We start from the raw sequence: 8,000 nt of genomic DNA on the forward strand, positions 1-8,000 counted from the left end.
TCACATGAAAGACAAGTTGAAAAAGAATACAAGCAGAAAAACAGCAAGAAACAAGAGGGATCCTTATTGTCCAGGATGACAGAGTGATGGGTTTGGGGAAGGGACTGAGAATTTCATATTCTCCTATGGGATATAAAATTCAGTCCCTGTGGTTGGCAGGAAAAAACATCTTAAAAACAAATCACCTGGAGAAGGCAGCACTGGCTCAGTAGAATTCAAATATATGCGAAGGTCCAGGAAAAGAACTAGAACGAAAGTTCTACAGTGGTATATGCCAGGTGGATTTATGAAAACAGTCAGGAGGGAAGTGCCAGGTTTTGTCAAAAGCCTGTTTGTCTGTGGAGTGACAGCAGTGAGTGAAGAGAAATGCATATGTATGTATATACATACACACACACACACACACAGGATGCTTTCTTGCTGGACACATTAGTGATACAGTAGGCATTCCTCCAAGCAGTGAAATGGCAATAAGAGGCAGGTTTTGAAGGGACAATGAAAAGCTTTATCTTTCCATTTACTTAATGTAAGTTGGTGATTAATTATTCCGCCTCTCCTTGCCTCCTAAAAGAATGAATAAATTAATAAAGATTTACTGAGTGCCTATTATGTAGTGTGTACTACATTAGGTATAAATGAAATCCTATAGTCGTCCTAGAAGCAGAAATGACTATAATTTTATTAATGACGTGGAAGTAAAAGAAAAAGAGAAAAAGCTCTTCAATTCAAACTAATTAAATGGAAAACCATTTTGATTACTGAGAGTTATGGTTTAGAGAGGACATATCATAACCAGAGCTAATTTAAACTTTGTTGCATATATGACTCCTCAGATTTAAATTATTAAACAGATAAGAAAGACTGTAATTCAGTAAGTGCTATTTTTCTCAGGGTTTGAAATTTACTAGCTCTCTTAAGTCATCATTCCACTCGGGAAATCTTATAATTTGTATAGTTAAATCTGAATTACACACAAGTAACTAGTTTTACTGTTTAAATCTCACAAGGCCTGTGGCATCTGGGGTTCTCACTGGTTTCCTGGCTGATTTAACTTCTAAACACCTAAGGCTGTACAGAGCTGGGTTTGCTATAGGAGCACTGACCCCAAGTAGGAAATTCTCATTATATCCAGTTTGGCCATTTGGCAAAACAGAGTGTGTGTGTGAGAGAGAGAGAGAGAGAGTGTGTGTGTGTGAGTGTGTGTGTGTGCGTGTGAGTGTGTGTGTGCGTGTGTGTGTGAGTGTGTGTGTTGTGTGTGTGTACACATGTATCTATCTCCAAATCAACAAATCACTACCCCCAAGTCACTGATTCACTGTTCTGCTTGTATTCACCCCTCCTCATTCCTGGGTTATATTTTAAACCTAACTGAAACACCTTAACATTTCTTTTAATGGGCTGTAGAAACCTACAGGTTTAACTTCACGACAGGAGATCCACTGCCACAGGTTATGTAAATACAGTAAAGCAAAAAATATGTAATGTTGCCCCAGTAAAATTAAGAATGGATAAGCCTAGTTCCCTTTATCATGACATTTCTGTCAGTTTTCTTCTCTCCCCCCAAATAATGCTTTCAACAAATGATGAAAAGTTTACAACTGCAGTACAGGATAATAATTCCCCACCAGTTCTGATTTCAATGGGAAAGTTTAAAACTGTGAAATGAGTAAACTCCTGCTAGTTAGCATGAAAGGAAATAATCAACAGACTAAAAGCATTGATGTAGCTAATTCTACTAAATCACTAGTTTTGTATTCTAACTACATGCTTTTTAGTGATGGAAAATTTAACTGTTGCCTAAAGTGTGGGCAACTGGTAGTAAGAAAACACAGGTGACCTAATTTGGAAGAATCATGCCAACCATAGAACTAAGCAGACTATTCATCCCCATGGTAATAACTTTTTTTTTTTTTTAAAGATTTTATTTATTTTTTAGAGAGCGAGCGAGAGAGAAACAGCATGAGAGGGGAGAGGGTCAGAGGGAGAAGCAGGCTCCCCGCTGAGCCGGGAGCCCGATGTGGGACTCGATCCCAGGACCCCGGGATCATGACCTGAGCCGAAGGCAGATGCTTAACCATCTGAGCCACCCAGGCGCCCAATAACTCTTAAAAAAAAAGACACAGAAGCCAATTCGTAGATTCCATTTTCAAACCAGGGAGCGACTTGGGGGTGTACATACGTATATAATTTATACAGTGTCTTGTGCCAAACTAATAACATGTTTGGATATCTTCATCCAAGAGATGAAGCTTAAATAAATGACAGCAAGTGGCCCTTTTAATAATATTGACTAATACATGGAAAGGTAATCTGTTCCTCAGGCAAAGAACCACAGAGGATGTTACAAAAAACACAACAATAATCAGGAACATTCTCCAGGGTGCTGAGTCATTAATTGAACTTGAAAGGTCAGGCATTTCTCTTAACAGCATCATATCTACCTGAGGAGAGCATATTGCTTTGTGACTTGAATACAAAAGAACCTTATAAATCTAAGACTTTATATGTTTATTTTTTTTTTTTTGTACCCAGTTCCTTTAACTGTTCCCCTAAGCTCTGCTTTTGAGCCCTTTGCTTTGCAGGTGGCTCTTCTTGTAAGGGAACTCAGGTTTGTCCACATACGCAGATTTGTTAAGAGTCCTCTGCCCCGTATTTATAGGGCCTCTTACCACAAATAAAATGGGTCCCAGGCTTATAGATTTGAGGTGAACCTGGAGATATGTCACTCAGATACCCCTTCAAGGAATGACTTGTTGGGGCGCCTGGGTGGCTCAGTCTGTTAAGCGTCTGCCTTCGGCTCAGGTCATTGTCCCAGGGTGCTGGGATGGAGCCCCGAGTTGCATCGGGCTCCCTGCTTGGCGGGAAGTTCGCTTCTCACTCTGCCCCTCCTCCTGCTCATGCTCTCTCTCATCTCTCACTCCCGCTCTCTCACTTGCTCTCTCTCGCTCGCTCTCTCTCGAATAAATAAATAAAATCTTTAAAAAAAAAAAAAAAAGGAATGATTTGTTGCCCCAGCTGCTGGCAGCACAGTCAACAGACAGCCTTGAGCAATCAGCCTTTTGAGGGACTGCCTCAGGGGCAGCAAGCTACCATGCCCAAGGTCACGCCCTTCCCAGGGGGGCCCACAACCAATGAGTGATCAAGATGGGGGTATAGACAGTTGGCCATTCCAGTCCAATGCAGGACAACTTTTACAGGCCATTTTTGTTCCAAAACTTACGGTGGTGTCAGCAGTCTGTGTCATTGGTCCTACGTAACCTGATTCCTCCCTCTGCCTACTCATGCCATATCTAAGATTTCAAATAAGCTTTACTGAAAACAGTCATTTCAAAGATACAATTTCCAGAAACAGTTAAAGCACAATATATTTTGGTATCAAGCTTTGGGGGCAAAATATTTAGCCAATAAAAATATGCTAAAAAACGCAATTAAAAAAATAAAAAGACAAGCCATGGACTGGAATATTTACAAATCATCTTTCTTTTAACATTTCTTTCAAGGCAAGTGTACTGGTGACGAATTCCCAGTGCGGTATTGTCCTTGTTTTGTCTCAGAAAGTCTTTATGTCTCCTTCATTTCTGAAGGGTCATTTTGGGGATACAGAATTCTAGGTTGGTGGTTGGAGGTTTGGTTTTCCCCATAACTATAAATATTTCACTTCATATTCTCCTCGTGCCTACATGGTTTCTAAAGAGAAGCCCAGTGTAATTCCTCTGTAGGTGAGCTACTTCGTGTGCTGTTGGCTACTCTTAAGAATAAAAGCACAGCCTTTCCCTCTAGCACTTGATTCCATACTGCCAGTTTAATTTAACCAATATATATTCCAAACACTGAGCTAGGTTCCAAACACTGAGCTAGGTACTTGGAGAGGATCTGAAAAACACGGATTCCGTAAGATAAATCGGAACTAGGCTGTTCATGTCTACAGGGAGCTTAGAAACTCAGAGGCTTTAAGACAGAACATTCTGTTTTGTCAATGAAACTACGAAGTTTTTGAGGGTAGGGACTTTATCTTTATTGTGGTCAACCACTACTCAATCTTCTTTACATTTGCTTCCTGGGTTACTAAGGAGAATTACAAACTGGACAATCAGGCATTCTATAAATCTCTATCAGTCTTAGTTGCTCTCTGACTGTTGGCCATCAAAACTTTATATCTTTTTGGTTCCACAATAAATTCCCCATGGTAACCATATTGTCAAGTTATAATACAGCACGCTCCTCTTTTCCGTCACCCCCCTCAGAAAATATTACACTTCCCATTTAACTAAAAAGAGACAAACCGGGCGCCTGGGTGGCTCAGTTGGTTGAGCGACTGCCTTCGGCTCAGGTCATGATCCTGGAGTCCCTGGATCGAGTCCCGCATCGGGCTCCCTGCTCGGCAGGGAGTCTGCTTCTCCCTCTGACCCTCCCCCCTCTCATGTGCTCTCTCTCATTCTGTCTCAAATAAATAAATAAAATCTTTAAAAAAAATAAAAAATAAATAAAAAGAGACAAACCGCATGCCTCCTTATCTACATGTAAATAAGAAAATCTTTTTTTTAAGAAAATCTTTAATAGTACAAAAGATCTACTAGATGTTAAGTATTGTTTTAAAAAATGGATTCACAAATGACAAGCTTCCATATGACATTTCAGTATTCCAGTTACTCATTTCAGAAATGCATCTCAGGCAGAAAGTTCAGTCAACAATATATCTTATAGTATCTTAAAGGCCTGTCTTCATATCATCTGGAAATAAATCCTTTTTGGATAAAATAATCAAAATGTTCTGGGCAACTGTTATCCAAGTTTTTCACTGATTTAATCAAATCCCCTAAACAGAACCTTTGTCCTCTTGGAAATATTTATTCTCTTTTCAAAATATTTTAAGGGTTAAATTCAGAATATAAAACTTTAAGATAAGCTTTTCACCATTTTAAATGTTTCACTCACTCAGGTCTTCTTCACCTCATGCGAACTTCACACTAACGATTCAAAGAGCTAGAGTATTTTCCAAATAGAAACATCTTTTTTCTAGTATTCCTGCATAAAAAGATTTCATTGCATTCTATGTAAGCATCAGCAAGACAAAATAAAGTGTGCCAATTTGAAGACAAAAGGAAGCTGAATGATTAATCACTATATATTTCTGTTCCTTAAAATCTGATTTTGGTTGGTTAAGCGTCTGCCTTCAGCTCAGATCATGATCTCAAGATCCTGGGATGGAGTCCCCCATCAGGCTCCCTCCTCAGCAGGGAGTCTGCTTCTCCCTCTCCCTCTGTGCTCTCTCTCTCAAATAAATAAAATCTTTAAAAATATAAAATAAAATCTGATTTTGTAGAATTTTTTTCATCATATCCATAAAACAAAAATACACACTTAAAAGGTAAATGTTTTAAGTGCTTAATACTTTTTTGTGTGTTGTTTTTGCAAAGATAAACAGTTTAAATAACTGCCTACTTCCGAGAACAATTAAATCCGAAGATAAACTGTGCATTTCAGAAAACTCTAACACTATTCTCAAAAACAGCTCAATAGTGACCAATTAACCCATCTCAGTAACTTCAGTCAGACATGTTGACCTATCTCTAAGCTGGGACTTTCTCATGTTAACGAAGATGATGAGTGTATCAGGGAATCCACAACTACACACAACTTCAACAAGAGACCTTATTTATCAATGCTGCGTTCTGTTACAAGCTCACCTATACATAACTCCCTTTGGGCTTAATCTCATAATAATGACAGTGATAACAACAGATTGAGGGAAGAGGATAAATCAACAATGACAATAATTACCTAAGCACATATTTGTGCTCCATACCACCCTGGGCACTTTCTTTTCTTTCTTTCCTTTTTACGTTTGTTTGTTTGTTTGTTTGTTTATTTTAGAAAGAGAGACATAGAGAGAGCATGGGGGGAGCAGAGGGAGAGGGAGAGAGAGAATTTCAATCAGACTCCCCGCTGAGCACAAAGCCAGATGCGGGGCTCAATCTCACGACCCTGAGATCATGACCTGAGCCAAAATCAAGAGTCGGAGACTTCACCAACTGAGCTACCCAAGCACCGCCATACTGGACACCTTCTGTAGGCTACCTCCTTAAATCCTAACAATTCAACGGTGTCAGTAACACTATATCCATTTTACAACCATGAAGTCTGAGGCTCAAGAGGATACATGCCCAGAATTTTACAAATGTTAGATGGTGAAGACTGTGAACAGGCTTTCTCCTACAGCCTACACCCACCATCTAAAAAGAAAAGCAACTGGTAAAAGCCCTCTACAGTTATGTTTCTATAGACTGGTCAATTACTTTTTTTGGGAAACCGAAGAAATGACTTATAAGTGGAACTAAATATGCCACTTGTTTACTAAGTAAGAAACAAAAATACAAAAGAATATGCCTTGCAGTTGTACTAAGAGAACACAAAAGTAGTTGCTAGATGACTGAGCCAAACAATAAATTAGAGGTGAAAGTAGCAGCAGAATTAAAACTATTGAGCTGGCATTGGAGATTAAAAGACAGGTCCCTGATCACTGGGAAGGACCTTGAACACCGCCCCCTCAGTCACTCCACAAAGAACTGAGTAAGTCCATTGTGTGAGAAAAATACATTTTCTTCTGGACTAAGACAAAGAGATAGCAGCAACGTCTGACCAAAGATGACCAAATCATCTAGCTACAGAGTCATGACCACCACGCTCGAATCCATAATACCTGAAGACAGTGCAGGAAACAGGAGTCTTACTACCATTTTACCGATCTACTACTATCTTTCTCTCCCAAGATATAAATAAATTACTCTCAAAACATAGTTACTAGAAAGAAATACAGTAATCACATTTGCTAAGCACCTTTGAAAAGCCTCAGGGTACAATTTGGGAGACCCAGAAAAAAAGGTTACGTGTAAAAACCTAAGCCCAAAAAGAGGTAAGAGGGGACATGTGCTGGGTGAGCTGAAGAAAAACAAGAGAAATAAAGGAAGTTAAGAAGACAAATGAAACAAACAAAAACTGATGGAGTGAGAACAAATGCCCATTCAGTTTGACTCAGGCCTCATACACTAAGGCATCCAGATGAATGGCTGAAACTCCAGGGAAGAGAAAAATCAGAATTAGATGTTTTTCCCACAGCAAGAAAGTAAAATACTGAATATAAAAGTATTGAAAAGATATAACAGGTTTTCTTTTTTTTTTTAAGATTTTATTTATTTATTTGTCAGAGAGAGCACAAGTAGGCAGTGCGGCAGGCAGAGGGAGAGGGAGAAGCAGGCTCCCCGTTGAGCAGGGAACCCGATGTGGGACTCAATCCCAGGACCCTGGGATCATGACCTGAGCCGAAGGCAGATGCTTAACCAACTGAGCCACCCAGGCATCCCGATGTAACAGGGTTTCAATAGAAAATACATTTTTCATAATCCACAGATTAATAATTCCTCCAAATACATCCTCATAAGTAAATTTTTAGTTCTAAAAATGCCAATACTTTCAGAGCCATCTAATTGGTTTGGCTTTCTTTCCTCTCCCACTTCTTCCTCCTCTTACTTTCCCCTCTTCTTTTGTGCTCGCCAGTTCTCCCAGAAATAGTATATAAGATGGTGCGGTCTTCCTACCATTCCACTAGCTAGGCTACAGTTACATCCAAAAATTTCATACTTACAGATTCTCTGCATGTAACTGTTAATTCCCATTTAACTCACTGACAGTTCACAGTATTAACACCTCCACCTTACATTTTTCTTAATAAGACACTTCACATATCCATGATCTCAATTTATTCTCACAACATGTAATCTGGAAGGTAAGCAGCGTCAATAGGCCCATCATTCCCATTTTAAAAACAGGCAAACTGACACAGGGAAGTCAGGTAACCAGGACTGGGCATGAAGGTGGGGGCCTGGGGCTCTCCCACCACTTCACACTAACAGCCTTTCACGGATAACTGTAGTATTTCTCAGAATACATGCAAATGTCAAAATTTCCTAAGAAACAGCAGGTGGCTTTAAATATCTAAATTT

The 8,000-nt window shown here is 39.4% G+C and overlaps 1 protein-coding gene across 3 annotated transcripts in view; it reads right to left on the bottom strand.

Annotated features, from left to right (window-relative positions):
- Positions 1-8,000, bottom strand: part of EPS8 (EGFR pathway substrate 8, signaling adaptor) — a 175,711-nt gene that overhangs the window by 109,408 nt on the left and 58,303 nt on the right. The window contains exon 3 of one of the 3 annotated variants that reach the window (XM_081821295.1): positions 4,936-5,025. The exons of the other annotated variants lie outside the window; for them this stretch is intronic. The gene's annotated coding sequence lies outside the window, so the exon portion shown is untranslated. The remainder of the gene's footprint in view (positions 1-4,935; positions 5,026-8,000) is intronic. 3 annotated transcript variants of the gene reach the window in all.

Source organism: Leptonychotes weddellii, chromosome 5 (genome assembly GCF_054177405.1).
Source record: "Leptonychotes weddellii isolate Sample4059 chromosome 5, ASM5417740v2, whole genome shotgun sequence".
In the NCBI taxonomy this organism is placed as follows: domain Eukaryota; kingdom Metazoa; phylum Chordata; class Mammalia; order Carnivora; family Phocidae; genus Leptonychotes; species Leptonychotes weddellii.